Raw genomic sequence first — 23351 nt, 5'->3', positions numbered from 1 at the left:
AGAAGCTCAACTGCTTTCCATCTCCAGTGCTATAAAATTACTTTGTAAAAGCTCTAGCATAGGTAAACAAGCACTTGAGACAGAGACTGAATGGTTGCACCAAGCTGATTTAAGAGTCCATCATCCTGATGAAACCTTCATATCATGAAGTAAAATACAGCTGTGCAAGCTTTCACCATATGTGCCAATAGATATTTCAAAATCAATTTGCATATGTTGTGTTTTTTTGCTCATCAACAACAAGAATCATTGTGCTAACTTTTAGATGCTCACTTTCTTTGGACAGCACCAAATACTTTTAGGTGAGGTACGGTTATAGCTAATGCTCCTTACAATATACTGCCCTCACAATAATAGAGAAGAAATCCGTATCTTGGCCGCTCTTGTTTCTGGATTCCAATTGAGATTCCAAACTGAGCTGGCAACATTGAAAATGCCTTCCCTCCATATCTTTTTTCCGAAGTTCAATGTTAAGCACAGTGCCAGAGTCATATTCTATGATATTTCCTTCATAAAAATACTAAGTTTAATATTTGCATAATTGCTATAATGCCAACAAAATAAAATCCTTTATTGATAGAGCTAGTTATATTCTACAACGTGGAGCAATATATTTTAATATGGCTGGAAAGGTTTTTTTCATGTACGGAGGAGTCAGTAATTTAATTTTTATGCTCCAGGCTGCTATTACTTAAATGATTTATTGCCCAATTAATACAATGTCCTTGTCTTATTAAATACATTTCAAAAAACATTACCTCAATAATATAAATGAATGTTTTTTGTGATAAAAGTAAAAAGGCATTTAAATGACATACTTTTGAGAAGTTATCCCATGATCAAATATGTTTCTCCTAGTGGAAATACAGTTAGCATAATAAAAATACCGCACCATCCAGACAACATAATAAACTTGCTCCTGGCAAAAAGAAATATTTTCCATTTCTTGAAAACATCAGTTATGAGTTTAATCACTTCACAGAATATTACGAAAAAAACATTTTTCCAATACACACAGTAATTTACAAAATAGAAAAGACAACATATTGTTGTGTAAAACGCTACCTTGAGCCACCTTGATCCTGTATATGCACTGAAGTCTGGACAACAATGCGGAATGGTAAAATTTTGTACAATGGTTTCTTATAAGTGTCTTGTCAGCATCACCTGAAAAGACAGCTCGTGAAAATTGGAGGTCATGGCTCCATTGCAGCAGACTAAGAAGTTATAAAACTCATCAGTTATATGACCGTGGCACTGAGCAGCCTGTGTACAAATTTCTGCGCAAGAAAAGAACAGTTTCTTGATTCCTCCAAAGTTGTCTGTAGCCCTTGCAAGTGGATTGGACACACTAAAGTTGACTCTCATAGTTGATCCTCTTAAGATGGAAACTATCTTTATAATCCTTTACTATCAACATCCTGGCGGTTACCATTGACCAAAAACTGAATTGGATTGGCCATTTAATTACAGTAGAAACAGGAACAGGTCAAAGACCTGAAATTCCGCAGTGAGGTGCTCACCTCCTGGCTCCACAAAGCCTGCCCACCATGTACTAGCACAAGAGATAATGGGAACTGCAGATGCTGGAGAAACCGAGATAACAAAGTGTGGAGCTGGATGAACACAGCAGGCCAAGCAGCATCTTAGGAGCACAAAAGCTGACATTTCGGGCCTGAATGACTTGCAGCTCAGACAACATTCAAGCAGCAGCTCATTTGATTAGCACCCAGTCACAAGCATTCACTCTGTCTACCACCACCTGTCAGTAACTGTGTTGTGTGCCATTTACAATATGCACTACAGAAATTCACCAAGGCTCCTCAGACAGAACTTTCCATATTATGTCCACAGCCATCTAAAAGGATAAATGAAACAGATACTTGGGAAAACCATCACTTGTAAGCCTCTCGCCAGCCTGGCTTGTAAATATTTCACTGTTCCTTCAATATCACTGGCTCAAACTCCTGCACTCCATCCTAACAGCTCTGTGGGCATACCTACAATAAATAAATTGCAGTGGTTCAAATGAGTTGCCTTCTTGAGGAAAACTAGGGATTGGCTGTAAATACTGGCCAGGTCAGTAGAGCCATCATCCCCCTAATGAGTAAAGCACACAACACATAAATATCTGTACTATTGTATTAATTAAGGTGATATAACTTTAGGGTGTATTTATCATATAATTAATGTATTGTAACTCGTCAATGTTCTGTGAAATTGAAATCTGCTTATATTTATTTATCAGTGAAAAGGCGGACCAAACAACATGCAAATCAGTGAAATTATCGGGTTAATAAAATGTGAGGCTGGATGAACACAGCAGGCCAAGCAGCATCTCAGGAGCACAAAAGCTGACGTTTCGGGCCTAGACCATTCATCAGAGAGGGGGATGGGGAGAGGGAACTGGAATAAATAGGGATAGAGGGGGAGGCAGACCGAAGATGGAGAGTAAAGAAGATAGGTGGAGAGAGTATAGGTGGGGAGGTAGGGAGGGGATAGGTCAGTCCAGGGAAGACGGACAGGTCAAGGAGGTGGGATGAGGTTAGTAGGTGGATGGGGGTGCAGCTTGGGGTGGGAGGAAGGGATGGGTGAGAGGAAGAACCGGTTAGGGAGGCAGAGACAGATTGGACTGGTTTTGGGATGCAGTGGGTGGGGAGGAAGAGCTGGGCTGGTTGTGTGGTGCAGTGGGGGGAGGGGACGAACTGGGCTGGTTTAGGGATGCAGTAGGGGAAGGGGAGAATACACCTCCTCCCACCCACCCTCCTGCAAAAATTCCATCCCCTATTCCCAATTCCTCCGCCTCCGCCGCATCTGCTCCCACGATAAGACATTCCACTCCCGCACATCCCAGATGTCCAAGTTCTTCCAGGACTGCAACTTTCCCCCCACAGTGATCGAGAACGCCCTTGACCGCATCTCCCGTATTTCCCGCAACACATCCCTCACACCCCGCCCCCGCCACAACCGCCCTAAGAGGATCCCCCTCGTTCTCACACACCACCCTACCAACCTCCGGATACAATGCATCATCCTCCGACACTTCCGCCATCTACAATCCGACCCCACCACCCAAGACATTTTTCCATCCCCACCCCTGTCTGCTTTCCGGAGAGACCACTCTCTCCGTGACTCCCTTGTTCGCTCCACACTGCCCTCCAACCCCACCACACCCGGCACCTTCCCCTGCAACCGCAGGAAATGCTACACTTGCCCCCACATCTCCTCCCTCACCCCTATCCCAGGACCCAAGATGACATTCCACATTAAGCAGAGGTTCACCTGCACATCTGCCAATGTGGTATACTGCATCCACTGTACCCGGAGTGGCTTCCTCTACATTGGGGAAACCAAGCGGAGGCTTGGAGACCGCTTTGCAGAACACCTCCCCTCAGTTCGCAACAAACAACTGCACCTCCCAGTCGCAAACCATTTCCACTCCCCCTCCCATTCTCTAGATGACATGTCCATCATGGGCCTCCTGCAGTGCCACAATGATGCCATCCGAAGGTTGCAGGAACAGCAACTCATATTCCGCCTGGGAACCCTGCAGCCTAATGGTATCAATGTGGACTTCACCAGTTTCAAAATCTCCCCTTCCCCTACTGCATCCCTCAACCAGCCCAGTTCGTCCCCTCCCCCCACTGCACCACACAACCAGCCCAGCTCTTCCCCCCCACCCACTGCATCCCAAAACCAGTCCAGCCTGTCTCTGCCTCCCTAACCGGTTCTTCCTCTCACCCATCCCTTCCTCCCACCCCAAGCCGCACCCCCATCCACCTACTAACCTCATCCCACCTCCTTGACCTGTCCGTCTTCCCTGGACTGACCTATCCCCTCCCTACCTCCCCACCTATACTCTCTCCACCTATCTTCTTTACTCTCCATCTTCGGTCTGCCTCCCCCTCTCTCCCTATTTATTCCAGTTCCCTCTCCCCATCCCCCTCTCTGATGAAGGGTCTAGGCCCGAAACGTCAGCTTTTGTGCTCCTGAGATGCTGCTTGGCCTGCTGTGTTCATCCAGCCTCACATTTTATTATCTTGGATTCTCCAGCATCTGCAGTTCCCATTATCTCTGAAATTATCGGGTTGTTTATTTTATGTTCAAAGTAGCTTACTTTCATTTATTTATCAAACTGTGCCTGAGTGGGCTGAAACCACTGTATGACCTAATTGTTTTGAGAAGGTTAATGTTGGAGTTTGCATTAAGTGTCACCCAATCTGGTTATGTTATACTGGCTTGGGTAGTGAGAAGCCAGTAGATCTTAGAATTTCATAGAAAGCAGATCCATATCCATAGATTTCCTGATAATCGTGCCAGCAATGTCCGTCTAACTTATGTAGTTATTATACTCACCTTGTTCAGGCATAATATGACACAGTTAGACTTGAAATTCTGATCCTGAGGAAGGGATACTGCCACTGTACCGGGAAAGTCGTTAAAGTAGATATTTTCTAAACAGCCTGATTAGATCTATTATGATACTCTTGAAGAGCAGATTCAAACTTGAACACAGGCCTCTTGGCTCGAAGACATGGAATGCTTTCGCTGTACCGCAAGAGCCCCAAATAGCTAATGCAACATGTCCCTTAGTGCTATTGTGCAATAATCCACATCTTGCAAAGACAAGAATCTCTTCTCGTGGTTGACAAAAAGTGGTTGATTCTCCACCATCATATTCTAAATAGGCGCTTTAACCCAGTCAAAACAACCTGAAACAAAACACCGGAAAAGTGACAACATACTTATTTAGAAAGAACCTCAGGATGTCACAAAGTGGTTTACTATAAAAGCATTGTTGATACTATTCATTTTGCATCAAGCTGGCAAAGTCCATCAGAGGCACAATGTTTTCTTCAGCTAACATAGTAATGATTTCTGAATATGGAGTGCTGTAGTTCTTACGAATTCATTTAGCAGTTCAATAAACAGCAGGCAATGTTTTATGCTATAATTTATTTATTTCTCATCACAGTAAGCAACCATCATAAAAGCCAGCAAGGAATCTATTTTTATTTTTCACCAAATCTCAGTGATTTAAAGTCAAATATAATGGAGGTAACTACAGTCTCTCCTGTTGGCTGGAGAAACAACAGGATCCCTATATCAACTCTTTTAAGAAATCCCCACAAAATTATTTTTTTTTCTCAGTCACTTTATTGGGCACCTGTGGGGCTTTTACAAGATCAAGGACCTTAGGGATGCAACCCCATTGAATTAGTGTCACTGTGGAGTTGATGGTTTTTGTCAATACAATACCCACCTAAGGCCTACCATCACTGTGAATGGAGTTCGGGCCTGGGCATTGTAGGGGAGTGAGGAGGGAGGCACTTAGCAGCAAGGGCATTGGGGTAGTTTTCAAGTGGTTCCCTTTCTTATGCCAGTTCATTGATGAAACACTAACTGCCCTTCAAATTTAGACTTCTTCCCCTAAGTATTTGGAGCGGCATAGTGGCTCAGTGGTTAGCACTGCTGCCTCACAGGGCAAGGGACCTGGGTTTGATCCCTCCTCAAGCGACTGTCTGTGTGGAGTTTGCACATTCTCCCTGTGTCTGCATGGGTTTCCTCCGGGTGCTCTGGTTTCCTTCCACAGTCCAAAGGTGCTCAGGCTAGGTGAATTGGCCATCTAAATTACCCATAGTGTTCAGGGATGTTAAGATTAAGTGGGTTATAGGGGAATATGTCAGGTTGCGAAGTTCAGAGGGTCAGTGTGGACTTGTTGGGCTGAGGGCCTGTTTCCACACTGTAGGGATTCTATGATCTATACTTTATCATTGTAGATTTAAAGGAAGGTTGTAACATTGGTCAGGATCAATGGAGTTGCTGGGAGCTAAACAGCTGGTAATTTTATCTTTTATAAGTCATCTTGAATCTATAGGCTAAGTCTTCATAAGAGACTTAACACAGAACTACTCATTAGGCTATTGTCATGATCTTTTACGTCACTGATTATGTAGACTGGTTATACATAGCTTTTACCGACACTACACCTTCGTTGCTGAATCACAGAGGTAACTGGTCTTTTTAAACAGGGCCATGAAACAAAAGAAAATACATCCCCATAAAACACTGGTTCAGTCTCAATTGAAATATTGTGACCTGTTCCAGACTCCATAACTTAGAAAGATTATGAAGCTGTTGGACTGTAGAAAGAAAAGTAATAATAATGGTTTGATTTATAACAATGTCGATAGATTGTAGAAGCTGAGACTATTTATCATGGAAGAATGAGAATTAAGTAGAGATTAGATAGAGTAAACAGGGAGAAATTGTTTTCATAAGCAAAATTTGAAAACTAAAAGATGCCGAAATAATGATGGTCGATAGAAGCGACAGTAACTTGGGAAATATCCTTTGTAACTAATGGATGGTTAATATCTTTAATGCACTGATTGGAGATGTGGCAAAGGCAGATTCAGGCATGGCTTTTAAAATTGAATTGGATGTTGATCTGATGTGGAAAAACTTTGCAAGCCAGCACAAAAAGGGTAGGAAAGTAAGACAGGATGAATGCTTCTGCAGAGAGTCGACCCTGATTTCTGTTATATCGATTATGTAATTTTGTGTCACCTGTTCTAACATGAATGCTGGCAAGTTGGATCTTCTCCATCACTTCCCAAATTCCTTTTGAATCATATTTGCACATTTTGTTGCCCTGGTACCAGCTATGCAACACAGTCTTCATAATTCTCACACTTAAGAGCAGGGGATGCTATTTACCCCTTAAAATATTGAGCTTTCTGAACAATTATATTTCAATTGTGCTCCTTTAGAAAGTCTTGTACTGTGTAGTGTTTTGATCAGTAACGTAGCAGTCATCCTTCTCCTTACCCTCAAGGGTATCAAGTACATTGCACCTGTTCGACAAGTACTGGTATGTGCAGGACCTGCTCCTCTCTCCCCTCATATTTCAACCCATGCTGATGACTGATAATCATACTCTCATCTTCTTGCTTTCCTCTGTGAGATGGCTGTATTTGGCAAGTAATTACCTAGATGCCCCACACTTTCTTGTGTTTTACTATCTCTTATCAGCATTACAATTCAAGAACTGCAAGCGGCTCTGCCTCAGCAAAGAAGACATTTCCTGCTTCAGAGGCGGTAGAAACTGCAGATGCAGGAGAATCTGAGGTAACAAGGTGTAGAGCTGGATGAACACAGCAGGCCAGGCAGCATCAGAGGAGCAGGAAAGCTAACGTTTCGGCCTAGACCATTCTGAAAAAGAAGGGTCGAGGCCCGAAACATCAGCTTTCCTGCTCTTCTGATGCTGCTTACCCTGCTGTGTTCATCCAGCTCAATACCTTGTTATCTCGGATGTTTCTTGCTGATGTGGCAATCCAGGACATCCTTACAGTCCGCAAACACGAGTAACATGTCTCAGAACCAACACACAGTCTGCACTGCCATTTCTTAGCTTAATTTCCTTATTTGTTTGCACAATATGTTTCTAGATATAACAGGATAATTTGTGACATAAATTATATGAAGTAGGTGAATTTAAGTTGACGTCAATTTGATTTGTAACTATTTAGTCTTGCTTTTGTGATTAACTTATTTATTTTATAACCTCTCATGTATTAGTTATACCTGCCAGATTTATCTTTACTGCAATTTGGATTCTTTTATTATTTATGTGTTTTATTTTAATAGTTCACTTTCATATTATCTCCTGAAAACTAATCAATAACTTTGTTTATTAATCTATTTATTTATTGTTAAAACTTGTTCGAAATTATCTAGCAGCAAACGCCTACTCTCATCAAATTCTGTCAACACACTGTTATGCCAACAATTATGTTGAATAGACTTTTTCATCCTTCTACATGCAATTATTTTTCTTTTTAGTCCTATCCTTCACAGAATCATGAAAGTGTTACAGAGCAGAAGGAGGCCTTTTGTCCCTCATGTCTGCACTAGCTTTCCAAATAAGCATCAAGACCGAGTGCCATTCTGCTGCCTTTTCTCCATAGTAATGCACATTATTTAAATTTACATTATCATCCAACGTCCTCTTGAATATATCAATTGTATCTGCCTCCACCACTGAAGCAGTGCATCTCAGACGTGAGCAATTCCTGTGTTCTGTTGGCTTCTTTTTAAATTCACATTAAATCAGTACCCTCTTGGTTCTCAATCCTTGTATGAGTGGGAGCAGTTTCTCCCTACCTAATCAATTTAATCCATTCAGGATTTTGAAAACTTCTATCAACTCACCTCTTAGCCTTCTTCTCTCCACGGAGAACAGCCACAACTTGTCTAAACTATCATCATAACTGATATTTTCATCCCCGAAACCATTCTCGCAAATCTCTTCAATATTCTCTTCAATCCTTCCTACAGTGTGGTGCCCAGAGACACAATGATCAATAGAGCAGAATTAGATACATTTTTGTAACTCCAATTGTTCTGCTAACTTTAATGATCTGTGGATTTTTACACCTAGGTTCTATTTCTCATGCCCCACTTTTCAAATTATATCCCTTACTTTATATTGTCTCAATGATATTACCCCCAAACTACATCACTTCACACTTCTCTGTAGATTCTTTCATCTGCCACCTCGTCACCCTTTCAACTTACTTGTCTATATCCTTCAAATTTTCTGTACTATCTCTCACATTTTATAATGCTACCAAGTTTTGTGTCATTTCCAAATGTTGAAATTGACCCCTGCATTCTAAGGCCTAGATCATTAATATATATCAGGAATAGTAAGTGTCCCAATACTGATCCCTTGGAAACTCTATAATCTTCATCTAGCTCAAAAACATCCATTGTCTGTTATTTTTTGTTTCCTCACACTGAGCCAATCTTGCATCTATATTGTTACTGTCCATTTTATTCAATGAGCTATAACTTTTCACACAAGTCTAATGTGTGACACTGTGTCAGACCCCTTCTGGAAATCCATGTACTGTTCAGCAACATTACTCACATTGACCCTCACTGTTACCTTTTCAAAAATCTCTGGCAAGTTAGTTAAACATTATTTGCTCTTCAGAAATCCACGCTTGACCTTCCTAGACAACCCAGCATTTAACATGTATCTACTAGTTCTATCACAGTTAATTGTTCTCAGGAGTTTGTGATTATTAACAGGGATCACCTTAACATGAAAGAATTTGATGGTGTGGAATTTTTAAAGTGCACCCAGGAGAACCTTTTGTGCCAGTACATAGATAGTCACACTAGGGATAGGCAATGCTTGACTTGATCCTAGGGAATGAAGCCGCTCAAGTGTTTGAAGTTTCAACGGGCAAGCATTTGGGGGATAGTGACCACAACTGTTAAGTTTCAAAATCATTACGGAAACAGATAAAGTCAATACAGAAGTTAATGAGTAAATTGTGGGAAGGCCAATTTCAAAATCATTAGACAGGATGGGACAAACACAAAAACCAAAAATTCTGCGGATGTTGTAAATCAGAACCAGAACAGAAATTGCTGGAAAAGCTCATTCTGCCAGACATGCTGAGCATTTCCAGCACTTTCTGTTGTTAGTTTCTGACAAACATAAACTGGGAGCAACTACTTACAGATAAGTCCACATTTAAAATGCAGTATATTGAGAATTCAGGACCAGTGTGTTCCCCTAAGAATAAAGGGAAAGGGCAGCAAATCCAGGAAACCCTGGATGACAAGGGATATTGAGAGCTTGATAAACAAAAAGAAGAAAGTGTATGTTCAGTATAGAGCATCAAAAACAGGGGAGGCTCTTCAGAAATATAGAGAGTGTAAGGGGTTGCTTTAAAAATAAATTAAGAGAGGGAAGAGGTGCGACTAAATATCTTCAGGACATAGGATTAAGGAAAAGCCCAGAGCATTAATATGTACATCAAGAGCTAAAGGATTATCAGGAAAGAGTAAGGCCAATTAGAGACCAGAGGGATCATATGAAGTAAGTGAAGTCTTAAATACATATTTCTCTTCTGTATTCACAATGGCAAAAGATGCTGTAGCTGGAGATTTTGATTGGGATGGTGATGTTCTAGAGGATGTTAAGATTAGTAAGGAGAAGTATTAGATATTTCAACAGACATAATGGTGAATAAATCCCCAGAGCCTGAAGAGATGTAGCCCAGGCTGCTATGGGAGGCAAGGGAGGAGATTGATAGGGCCCTGGCAGAGATATTTAATAGTTTGCTGGCTACAGGTGAAGTGCCAGATGACTAGAGGATAGCTAATGCAGTTCCTTTGTTCAAGGAGGCCAGCAGGGATAGGCCAGGAAATCACAGACCAATTAGTCTGACATAATTGGTAGGGAAATTATTGGAAAAATTTCTGAGGGACTGGATCAATCAACACTTGGAAAAGCAGGGATTGTCAGCACTGATTTGCTGGAGGGAGGTCATGTCTGACTAATTTAGTGGAGGGTATTGAAGAAGTAACTGATGAGGATAATGCAGTTGATGTAGTTTACTTGGACTTCAGTAAGTCCTTTGACAAGGTCCCATATGGAATGTAAGAGCCCATGGAATCCAAGGCAAGTTGGCAAACTGGATCCAAAATTGGCTTGCAAATAGGAGACAAGTAATAATGATGGGTTGTTTTTGTGATTGGAAGACTGTGACCACCAGTGTACCATAGAGAATAGTGCTGGGCCCCTTGCTGTTTGTTATCTGCATTAACAGCTTGAATGTGATTGTAGAAAGTATAATTAGTAAAGTTGCAGATTACACAAAACTTGGTGGTTGTGTTGATAGTGAGAAGGGCGGTCTCAAGCTACGGTCTGATATTGATCAATTGGTAAACTGTGCAGAGTAATGTTGATGGAATTTACTGCTGATAAGTGTGAGGCATGTATTTTGGGATGTCTACTAAGGGAAGGATATAAACAATGAATGCCAGGACCCTAGGGAGTACTGAGGAACAAAGCGACCAAGTCCACGGATTCCTTTATGATGTTAGCACAGATAGACAAGGTGGTAAAGAAGGCATAGGGGATTCTTGCCTTCAGTGGACAGAGCACAGAATATGGGAGCCAGGAAGTCTTATTACAACTTTACAAATTATTGGTTTGGCCACAGATGGAATCCTGGGTGCTGTTCTGGCTGCCACACTATTAAAAGGACTGATTGCACAGGAGAGAGTGCAGGAGAGATTCACTCAATGACATGGAGCTTCCCAAAATGGAAGTTAAACTGGTTAATATACAATTGCTAGGGATGGCTGAAAGATTATGGCCACTACCCCTGCAATTTCTACTCCAGCTTCCTTAAATATCTTTGGATGCTACTCATCTGATCTCAGTGCCTTGTTAACTTTGCATATCAACAGTCTATCCAACATTTCTTCCTTATCAACTGTTTCATTCCCTGTCAATATTATATAGAGTATTCACATAATATGCCAGCCATGACACCTGACACAATGTGTAAACTCCCCTTTTTGTTCCATAATTGGTCCTACTCCTCCTTTTACCACTCTTTGACTATTTATATGCCTATAGAAGACTTTGTGATTCACCTTTAATTTGGCTGCTGATCTTTTTTTCTAATAACGCCTAATTTGCTTGGAATTCACTTTGCTTAATGCACCCTCCTTCTCAGTCCTCCCTATACTTATTTCTAAATCATTAACTCTCATTGTTGAATGCCCTGTTTATTCAAACCCATTTCTCCAAATCCTTGACTATGCCATTATCATCTTGTACTTTCAAAAGCAACGGTGTGCAAGAACCTCTGGGCTGAAGTGTACAAGGCCAAGTTGAATGAATGCTGGAAGCCATTTGGATGCCCTGACCTATACAATGAAATGTAGCCTGTTAATATTTAAATACAGGGAAATAACCAGCAGGTAACATGTAGGTGTTTGTATTTTCACCTCTCATTCAAAAATGTTGGCCTAGGTTTCACAGTCCATGATGAAGCAGCAGTAGTTGTTGTTGACTTCAAAGAAAGCTGCCATAATGTGTAATGGTCTGTATGGTGTGAAATTCCCCTTTCGTTTGCTTCTAGCATTAGATCAAGGGCCACCCTGGGATCCCACAGCAGTGAGTGGCGTGATGGCTTAGTGGTCAGCACTGCTGCCTTGCAACACCAGGGTCTCAGGTTTGATTCCACCTGTGGAGTTTCCACGTTCTGTCTGTGTGGCTTTCCCCTGGGTGCTCTGGTTTCCTCCCACAGTCCAAAGATATGCCACTTCGGTGAATTGGCCATGCTTAATTGTCCATTGTGTCCAGGGACATGCAGGCTATGTAGATTAGGTATGGGAAATGCAGGCATAGGGTAGTTGAGTGGGTCTGGGTGGGAATGTTCTTCAGAGGGTTGCTGTGTACTCGATAGGCCAAACTGCTTGCTCCCATACTATAGGGATTTTATGAACAGTGGTATCGTCAAGCAGGCTGAATGACCAATCAGGCTGAGTAATTTAAAGTTTTTTTTTGAGAAGGTTTACAGGTTGGGCTGTGGATGAGGTTGTAGCCATGCTCACCGAGCCAGAGGGTTTGGTTGCAAATATTACATCGCCCTACTAGGTAACTTTGTCAGTGCGCCTCTGGTGAAGTATCGCTGTTCTGTCCCGTTTATTATTTATATGCCTCGGTTTGCTGGGGTGGTTGGTATTGCTGCCGGTTCTGTTTTTCAGTGGTTTGTACACAGGGTCTAATTCAATGTGCTTGTTGATGGAGTTCCGGTTAGAATAGCAGGCCTCAGGAATTCCCTGGTATGTCTCTGTTTGGCTTTTGCGATTATCCATGTGTTGTCCCAGTCAAATTTGTGTCCTTCATTGTCCGTGTTGTGTGAGACAAGTGAGAATTGATCGTGTTTCTTGGTGGCTAGTTGGTGTTCATGTATGCTTATTGTCAATTTTCTTCCAATTTGGCCTATGCAGTGTTTCTCACAGTCCTTGCATGGTATCTTGTATATTACCCCAGTTTTGCTGGTTTTGGTTATGGGATTCTTTGTTTGTCAATAGCTGTCATAGGGTCGTTATCAGTTTGTGGGCTACTCTGATATCTAGGGGTCCGAGTATCTTGTGGTCATCTCTGAAATGTCCTTGATGTGCGGTAGAGTGATTAGTGAATCTGGTCATGTTGTGTCTTCCTCTTGTGGCCTTGTCTTGGAGGTAATAGTGGTTTGTGCTTTTTGTGTATCCATTTCTTTTGAAGACTGCTGCAATGTGTTATGGCTTGTTTAACTAGTGTCCTAATGCAGATCTGTTTGTAGGCATTGGGGTGGTTGCTTGTGTAATTGATATCAAGACTGATTGTACAAGCGGTAATGCAAAGCTTAGAACAGACCGCACTCCCCATTATACAACCCAAACTCTGGGTCCGCTATGTAGATTACACTTTTGTGATCATTAAAGACTCTAAACTGGAAAACACTCACTGATGCCTAAACAACATCCTTACCGGGATAAAATTCATGGAAGAAGAAGAGAACAACAACCGAATACCCTTCCTGGCTGTAATGGTAGAATGCAAAAACACCAGGGAACTCCAGACTAGCACATATAGATAGACTACACATATGGACCAAATACTCACTTACGTGAGCATCCACCCTAATGCTCCCAAACAGAGCGACATTAGGATACTGTTTAAACGAGCCACAACACATTGCAGAGACCTGAAACTACACAAAGCAGAACATGAACACTTATACAGTCTTCAAAGGAAATGGATACCTGAAAAGCACAATCGGCCATTACCTCCAGGACAGACCACAACAGGAAGACACAACATGACCAGAATCACTAATCACCCTCCCATACATCAAGGACATTTCAGAGATGACCACAAGACTACTCCAACCCCTAGGTATCAGAGTAGCCCACTAACCAACAACCACCCTACAACAGCTACTGATGAATATAAAGGATCCCATAACCAAAACCAGCAATTGCAAAATACCATGCAAGAACTGTGAGAAACACTACATAGGCCAAACTGGAAGAAAATTGATTATACAGACTCACAAACACCAACTAGCCACCAAGAGACATGAGCAATTCCCTCTTGTCTCACGACACACGGGCGAGGGACATGAATTTGATTAGGACAACACATGGATAATTGCAGAAGCCAGACAGAGACATTCCGGGGAATTCCTGGAGGCCTGGTATTCCAACCGGAACTTCTTCAACAAATACATTGAATTGGACCTGCGTATAAACCACTGAGAAACAAAACCAGAAGTAATACCAACCACCCCAGCAAACTGAGGCATATAGATAACAAGCAGGACAAAACACTGACGCTTCACCAGAGGCACACTGACAGTGTTATCCAGCAGGGTGACCAAACCCACCGGCTCAGTGAGCATGTTTACAACCTCAGGCTGAATAATTCTCAGAGACAACCAACCAGAAAGTGGAAAAAAAAACTGAGGAATGATAATTTTGCAGGCAACAAAATCGGGTGGCACAGTGGTTAGCCACTGCTACCATGCAGCACTAGGGACCCAGGTTCAATTCTAGCCTTGGGTGTCTGTCTGAGTGGAGTTTGCACCTTCTTCCCCATGTCTGTGTGGGTTTGCTCCGGTTTCCTCCCATAGTCCAAAGATGTGCAGGTTAGGTGGATTGGACATGCTAAATTGCCTGTAGTGTTCAGGGATGTGTAACCAAGGTGGGTCATAGGGGGATTGGTCTGGGTGGGATGCACTGGGGTTTGGAGTGGACTTGTTGGTCTGTGGGGCCTGTGTCCACACTGTGGTGATTCTAAATTCTAAAATGCGGTTTGGACATGCACATGGGAATGAAGTAGAGACTAAACGATTACAACCAACATGTGGGAAAAAAAGTCAAATCTGCACATTTTTTTACAATAACAGTCTAAAATAATTCAGTTGTCAGGGCCAGAAAGATTTTGCATAAGAAATTATAAATTCATTATGTCATTAAAAACTCAGTTACATCTCATTCAGGGTATAACTTTTCCAAGGATATTTACAATGGAAAGTGGAAATTCACATCATCTAAGTGAACTTAGAGAGTCCTATTTTCTCCCTGTGGAGGACTAGGGAATCACTCACAAAAATAAATTAAAAATAGTTAGATATGCTATGTAAAGCAATATTATTAAAATGTGCGCAAAAATCTGTTGCTTTTAAAGTATTGCTTAGCAACATCCCCTGGTTATATATACAAGAGGTCAAGTGAAGTTCTAGGTTTACACAAATTCAAAGGGCAAGGACTAAAAATTAGTACAATATTGAAAGTTAGATCAGTTAAAAAGTGAATTGGAGCAGGATTAGAAAATGGTAGAACAGAGATTGGTGACGATGTCAAGCAGAATATGGAAACTGTAAATGGAAAAGTGGAAAAGAATTCTACTAAAATATGAAATGGCCTTCGTGAAATAATATGACTAATTTATGCTACCTAAGTGGCAATTTAGCTGCTTGCTTTGTGTGATTAGAGAAATCTTGTCAGTTCATTGTAATTTGCCAAATTTCTTTTGCTTCCTTGTAGTTATGTGCAAAATAATCTGAATAAAAATACCTGTAGCTGCCAAATTAATTTTTTCCCATTAAAATCACTACATCTGGATAATAAAATGTGAGGCTGGATGAACACAGCAGGCCAAGCAGCATCTCAGGAGCACAAAAGCTGACGTTTCGGGCCTAGACCCTTCATCAGAGAGGGGGATGGGGGGAGGGAACTGGAATAAATAGGGAGAGAGGGGGAGGCGGACCGAAGATGGAGAGTAAAGAAGATAGGTGGAGAGGGTGTAGGTGGGGAGGTAGGGAGGGGATAGGTCAGTCCAGGGAAGACGGACAGGTCAAGGAGGTGGGATGAGGTTAGTAGGTAGCTGGGGGTGCGGCTTGGGGTGGGAGGAAGGGATGGGTGAGAGGAAGAACCGGTTAGGGAGACAGAGACAGGTTGGACTGGTTTTGGGATGCAGTGGGTGGGGGGGAAGAGCTGGGCTGGTTGTGTGGTGCAGTGGGGGGAGGGGATGAACTGGGCTGGTTTAGGGATGCAGTGGGGGAAGGGGAGATTTTGAAACTGGTGAAGTCCACATTGATACCATATGGCTGCAGGGTTCCCAGGCGGAATATGAGTTGCTGTTCCTGCAACCTTCGGGTGGCATCATTGTGGCAGTGCAGGAGGCCCATGATGGACATGTCATCAAGAGAATGGGAGGGGGAGTGGAAATGGTTTGCTACTGGGAGGTGCAGTTGTTTGTTGCGAACTGAGCGGAGGTGTTCTGCAAAGCGGTCCCCAAGCCTCCGCTTGGTTTCCCCAATGTAGAGGAAGCCGCACCGGGTACAGTGGATGCAGTATACCACATTGGCAGATGTGCAGGTGAACCTCTGCTTAATGTGGAATGTCATCTTGGGGCCTGGGATGGGGGTGAGGGAGGAGGTGTGGGGACAAGTGTAGCATTTCCTGCGGTTGCAGGGGAAGGTGCCGGGTGTGGTGGGGTTGGAGGGCAGTGTTGAGCGAACAAGGGAGTCACGGAGAGAGTGGTCTCTCCGGAAAGCAGACAGGGGAGGGGATGGAAAAATGTCTTGGGTGGTGGGGTCGGATTGTAAATGGCGGAAGTGTCGGAGGATAATGCGTTGTATCCGGAGGTTGGTAGGGTGGTGTGTGAGAACGAGGGGGATCCTCTTGGGGCGGTTGTGGCGGGGGCGGGGTGTGAGGGATGTGTCGCGGGAAATGCGGGAGACGCGGTCAAGGGCGTTCTCAATCACTGTGGGGGGAAAGTTGCGGTCCTTGAAGAACTTGGACATCTGGGATGTGCGGGAGTGGAATGTCTTATCGTGGGAGCAGATGCGGTGGAGGTGGAGGAATTGGGAATAGGGGATGGAATTTTTGCAGGAGGGTGGGTGGGAGGAGGTGTATTCTAGGTAGCTGTGGGAGTCGGTGGGCTTGAAATGGACATCAGTTACAAGCTGGTTGCCTGAGATGGAGACTGAGAGGTCCAGGAAGGTGAGGGATGTGCTGGAGATGGCCCAGGTGAACTGAAGGTTGGGGTGGAAGGTGTTGGTGAAGTGGATGAACTGTTCGAGCTCCTCTGGGGAGCAAGAGGCGGCGCCGATACAGTCATCAATGTACCGGAGGAAGAGGTGGGGTTTGGGGCCTGTGTAGGTGCGGAAGATGGACTGTTCCACGTAACCTACAAAGAGGCAGGCATAGCTGGGGCCCATGCGGGTGCCCATGGCCACCCCCTTAGTCTGTAGGAAGTGGGAGGAGTCAAAAGAGAAGTTGTTGAGTGTGAGGACGAGTTCCGCTAGACGGATGAGAGTGTCGGTGGAGGGGGCCTGGTCGGGCCTGCGGGACAGGAAGAAGCGGAGGGCCTTGAGGCCATCTCCATGCGGAATGCAGGTGTACAGGGACTGGACGTCCATGGTGAATATGAGGTGTTGGGGGCCAGGGAATTGGAAGTCCTGGAGGAGGTGGAGGGCGTGGGTGGTGTCACGGACATAGGTGGGGAGTTCCTGGACCAAAGGGGAGAAAATGGAGTCCAGATAGGTGGAGATGAGTTCAGTGGGGCAGGAGCAGGCTGAGACGATGGGTCGACCAGGGCAGGCAGGTTTGTGGATTTTGGGAAGGAGATAGAAACGGGCCGTGCGGGGTTGGGGAACAATGAGGTTGTTCAGTAAAAGAATGTATATATTTTGAAACTTTGTAATCTAATATTTATCTGGTTCTTCTGGATGTAATTATTTGTTGATCTTGTTGAACTATTCATATAATAAATGTCTGATGTGCTACATCACTACTTTGAAAATTAAAACACAAATTTTATTCAGCTCTCAAGTAAAAAAAATTAAATTGAAAGGGGGCATCAACCACTATGAGGAGGTGCTGGACTGGTGCTACTGTCACTAGACTAATATTTCAGACACCTAGACTAACGTCCTGGGTAAAGTGTAGAGCTGGATGAAAACAGCAGGCCAAGCAGCAACAGAGGAGCAGGAAGGCTGACGTTTCGGGCCTAGACCCTTCTTCAGAAATGTCACCGACACAATTCCACCCACCAACGCCAACACAACTCCGCCCACAGCTCACGCTACATGGCCCACCACTGACGCCGATGTCGCTCCGCCCATCGTCTGAGGACAAACAGTCAGTCCTCAGTAAAGGGCTCACCTTAGCCCCCCTCCACCCACACATCAACGAATACCAGTCACGCTTGGACGTCGAGCAGTTTTTCCGCTGCCTCTGCCTCCGCATTTACTTCTTTAATAGTGAGCCTAATCCTCCCTCTACTGACTCCTCTCCCACCTCCAACACACCCCCTCGTCCTGGACACCATCTCAAGGCCTCCTACCCTCCTTCGGCTTCTGCATTTCTGAAGAAGGGTCTAGGCCCAAAACGTCAGCCTTCCTGCTCCTCGGATGCTGCTTGGCCTGCTGTGTTCTTCCAGCTCTACACCTTGTTATCTCAGATTCTCCAGCATCTGCCGTTCCTACTATCTCTGAAAGGTTCTGAGTACATAGGTTAAAATCCCACCCATGGCAGATGGTGACATTTGAATTCAATAAAGTCAGGAGTAAAAAAATTCATCTAACAGTGACTTAGAGCCAATAGTGATTGTCATAAAAAATCTGATTTCATAATGTCCTTTAGAGAAGAAATCTGCAGTCTGGCCCACATGTGACTCCAAACCCACAGCAATGCGGCTATCTCTTAACTACTCCTAAAATGGCCTGGACATCCAACGTATTGTTCCATGGTAAGGGAACTATAGACATGTGGAGACGATTTAAGGAACAGTTGTTGGGAGTGATGAGTAAATATGTCCCTCTGAGACAGGCAAGAAGGGGTAAGATTAAGGAACCTTGGATGACGAGAGCGGTGGAGCTTCTAGTGAAAAGGAAGAAGGTAGCTTACATAAGGTGGAGGAAGCTAGGGTCAAGTTCAGCTAGAGAGGATTACATGCAGGCAAGGAAGGAGCTCAAAAATGGTCTGAGGAGAGCCAGGAGGGGGCACGAGAAAGGCTTGGCAGAAGGAATCTGGGAAAATACAAAGGCATTTTACACTTACGTGAGGAATAAGAGAATGGTCAAAGAAAGAGTAGGGCCGATCAGGGATAGCATAGGGAACTTGTGTGTGGAGCCTGAGGAGGTAGGGGAAGCCCTAAATGAGTTTTTTGCTTCTGTCTTTACGAAAGAAACGAACTTTGTAGTGAATGAAACCTTTGAAGAGCAGGTGTGCATGCTGGAATGGATAGAGATAGACGAAGCTGATGTGCTGAAAATTTTGTCAAACATTAAGATTGACAAGTCGCCAGGCCCGGATCAGATTTGTCCTCGGCTGCTTTGGGAAGCGAGAAATGCAATTGCTTCGCCACTTGCGAAGATCTTTGCATCCTCGCTCTCCACTGGAGTCGTACCTGAGGACTGAAGAGAGGCAAATGTAATTCCTCTCTTCAAGAAAGGAAATAGGGAAATCCCCGGCAATTATAGACCGGTAAGTCTCACGTCTGTCGTCTGCAAGGTGTTAGAAAGGATTCTGAGGGATAAGATTTATGACCATCTGGAAGAGCATGGCTTGATCAAATACAGTCAACACGGCTTTGTGAGGGGTAGGTCATGCCTTACAAACCTTATCGAGTTTTTTGAGGATGTGACTAGAAAAGTTGATGAGGGTCGAGCTGTGGATGTGGTGTATATGGACTTCAATAAGGCATTTGATAAGGTTCCCCATGGTAGGCTCATTCAGAAGGTCAGGAGGAATGGGATACAGGGGAACTTAGCTGCTTGGGTACAGAATTGGCTGGCCAACAGAAGACAGCGAGTGGTAGTAGAAGGAAAATATTCTGCCTGGAAGTCAGTGGTGAGTGGAGTTCCACAGGGCTCTGTCCTTGGGCCTCTACTGTTTGTAATTTTTATTAATGACTTGGACGAGGGAATTGAAGGATGGGTCAGCAAGTTTGCAGACGACACAAAGGTCGGAGGTGTCGTTGACAGTGTAGAGGGCTGTTGTAGGCTGCAGCGGGACATTGACAGGATGCAGAGATGGGCTGAGAGGTGGCAGATGGAGTTCAACCTGGATAAATGCGAGGTGATGCATTTTGGAAGGTCGAATTTGAAAGCTGAGTACAGGATTAAGGATAGGATTCTTGGCAGCGTGGAGGAACAGAGGGATCTTGGTGTGCAGATACATAGATCCCTTAAAATGGCCACCCAAGTGGACAGGGTTGTTAAGAAAGCATATGGTGTTTTGGCTTTCATTAACAGGGGGATTGAGTTTAAGAGTCGTGAGATCTTGTTGCAGCTCTATATAACTTTGGTTAGACCGCACTTGGAATACTGCGTCCAGTTCTGGGCGCCCTATTATAGGAAAGATGTGGATGCTTTGGAGAGGGTTCAGAGGAGGTTTACCAGGATGCTGCCTGGACTGGAGGGCTTATCTTATGAAGAGAGGTTGACTGAGCTCGGTCTCTTTCCATTGGAGAAAAGGAGGAGGAGAGGGGACCTAATTGAGGTATACAAGATAATGAGAGGCATAGATAGAGTTGATAGCCAGAGACTATTTCCCAGGGCAGAAATGGCTAGCACGAGGGGTCATAGTTTTAAGCTGGTTGGTGGAAAGTATAGAGGGGATGTCAGAGGCAGGTTCTTTACGCAGAGAGTTGTGAGAGCATGGAATGCGTTGCCAGCAGCAGTTGTGGAAGCAAGGTCATTGGGGTCATTTAAGAGACTGCTGGACATGTATATGGTCACAGAAATTTGAGGGTGCATACATGAGGATCAATGGTCGGCACAACATTGTGGGCTGAAGGGCCTGTTCTGTGCTGTACTGTTCTATATTCTATGTTCTATGCTCTATGTATTCCGGGAGAACAAGAGATGACAAATAAATGCTGGCCTTGCTAGTGATGCCTATGTACAATTCATTAGCTTTATAAAACTCAATTCACACTACGGCTATACATTCTGTGAAGTTCCTTGGTATATCTGTTTCATTGCAAATTGTTAATATTCACATCTTGCAGTGCTTGATAATTTCTCCAGTTAGTATTAATAAAGAAATACTCATTCCCCAAACATTGGCATCCTTAATGTTGATTAGCAAAAAACCGTTTTAAAGAATAATAATACAATAACAAAATGAATTAAGATTCAATTCTTTTCAACAGTTGAGATGGAAGATATGTGAACTTCTGTTTTATTAGATTTTCCTGTAACCATTCACCACTTTTATAATTGTAATGTTTAATATGTTTGATTTAGATTCCAATGTATATTGAATTTTCTGTCTTAATTATGTGACCTTAATTACAAAATAATAATCATTAATAACCCTGTCTCTTGTACAGCTTTTGCTGACATTGTTGGCCTTTTCAAAAACAGATGCTTAATAGTATTGAATCACCAGATAGAGAAATTAAAACACTGCTCTCTATTTTATTGACATCAACAGAACCAGAGACAAAGGATAGGTGCATTCGGGATCTTTGATACTGAAATAAATTTGAAGCAAAATTAACCATTGAAAGATATTTTTCACTCAATCTATTCAGACATGTTACAACACACCTTGGGAGCAGGCTGGAATTGAAGCCAGGCCTTTTGGCTCAGATGTAACATTATTACAACTGCACGACAAGAGTCCTCCAAGTAACAATCTATAAGTGGATTGTTACAACCCAGAGGGAAAGTGTGCCATAACTCAAGACCCACTATCCTCGGAGTCATAGCAAATAGCAAAAAAAGTTTTTAAAGTATGAACAGCACCCTGATTTATTTGACTTTCAGACCAAGATTGTTAGAAATTACAGACAGGTTTCTGTACTAAACAAGAATTATTATTAGTTAAAACAATTAAGCTTTAGCTACAAGTAACAAATATAAGCCATTGTTATATAACATTACCAACTAAAACTCTGATTCCTGTATAAATTCCCCATTCTCGCTCTCTCTCAACAACAACACGCCCCACTGCCACCCCCCCCCCCACACACACACACACACACACACACACACACACACACACACACACACACACACACACACACACACACACACCCCAGACAAATGGGGAACATAGATTATTGGCAGTGGTAAACACAACTGAAAGGTCTTTGTTTTCTGATTCTGACGTTGATCCCCATTAGCTAGCCAGATCCTTAGTGCTCAGTTGTTTTCCTCTAAAAGCGTTCGCTGTTCTTTGACAAATACAGAGCAACTGATTCACTTAGAAAATGTATCTGATTTATCAGTTCAAAAATCTCAGCTCATAGCAACTGCTGCCGGAAAGGTAACTGATTCTTATTGAGATTTTAAACTGACCTTTTTGCTACTGAAGACAAGCAGCTTCTCCTGCAAGGAACAACAGTACACCCTTCAGACTTTTTCAGTGTGTGTGTCTGTGACTTGTTTCCAGTTCCGAACTGTTCAGTTAACTGAGCACCAATCAACTGCACTCAAAAAACTCCTCAGGGAACTAGGGGAAATAAATAGTGATGTCTTGAAAAGGGCCCATATCACAGAAAAGGGTTGCTGAAGGTCTTAAAATACGTTAATGTAGATAAATCCCTTAGACAGGAGGCCTGTGATTAATAATGTGCTGCAAGAATCAGTGCTGGGTCCATTGCTTTTTTGTCTTTGATATAAATGATTTACTTGTGAACAATGGAGGTATGGTTACCATGTTTGCAGATGAAACCAAAATTGGAGGTGCAGTGGACAGTGACAAAGGTTATCTTACGGTACAATGGGACTTTGATCAGTTGGGCCAATGGACCAAGGATACACAGATGGAGTTTATTTTAGATCATTTTTGTTTTTCTTTATTCATTCATGGGATGAGGTCATCACTGGCCAGGCAGCATTTATTGCCCATCCATAAATGCTCAGCCGGCAGTTCAGAGTCAACCACATTGCTGTGGGTCTGGAGTCACATGTATGCCAGACCAGGTAAGGATGGCAGTTTCCTTCCCTAAAGGGCATTAGTGAACCAGATGGGTATGTCTGACAATCGACAATGGATTCACGGTCATAATTAGATTGTTAATTCCAGATATTTATTGAATTCAAATTCCTCCATCTGCCATAGCAGGATTCAAACCCAGGTCCCCAGAACATTATATGGGTCTCTGGATTAACAGTCTAGTGATAATACTACTAGGCCATTGTCTCCCCTGAGGTGCTATATGAGGTACTACATTTTGGAAAGGCAAATCAGGGCGGTACTTACACACTTAATGGTAAGGTTCTGGGGCTTGTTGCTGAACAAAGAGACCTAAAAGTTCAGGTGCAAGTTCCTCGACAGTGGAGTTGTAAGTAGATCGGATCGTGAAGAAGGCCTTTTGAACACCTTGGAAGATTTTTGGTCAGCATGAATGCGTTGGACTGAAGGGAACATGTCTGTGTTGTTCAACCAGGAGTAGGGACTCCTGCCTTCATAGGCCCGAAGCGTGGACCCCTGTAATGTTTGCCGGGGGGGGGGGGGGG

General features: G+C 43.3%; 1 protein-coding gene across 1 annotated transcript in view; it reads right to left on the bottom strand.

Annotated features, from left to right (window-relative positions):
* kctd3 (potassium channel tetramerization domain containing 3) overlaps positions 1-22260 on the bottom strand; it is a 139477-nt gene extending 117217 nt beyond the window's left edge. Inside the window, exon 1 of the mRNA XM_048536176.2 lies at positions 22188-22260. The gene's annotated coding sequence lies outside the window, so the exon portion shown is untranslated. The remainder of the gene's footprint in view (positions 1-22187) is intronic.
* Between the last annotated feature and the right edge of the window lie 1091 nt (positions 22261-23351).

This window comes from Stegostoma tigrinum, chromosome 9 (assembly GCF_030684315.1).
Source record: "Stegostoma tigrinum isolate sSteTig4 chromosome 9, sSteTig4.hap1, whole genome shotgun sequence".
Classification (NCBI taxonomy): domain Eukaryota; kingdom Metazoa; phylum Chordata; class Chondrichthyes; order Orectolobiformes; family Stegostomatidae; genus Stegostoma; species Stegostoma tigrinum.
Note: the sequence above shows the minus strand (reverse complement) of the source record. Positions and strands in the feature narration are given on the sequence as shown.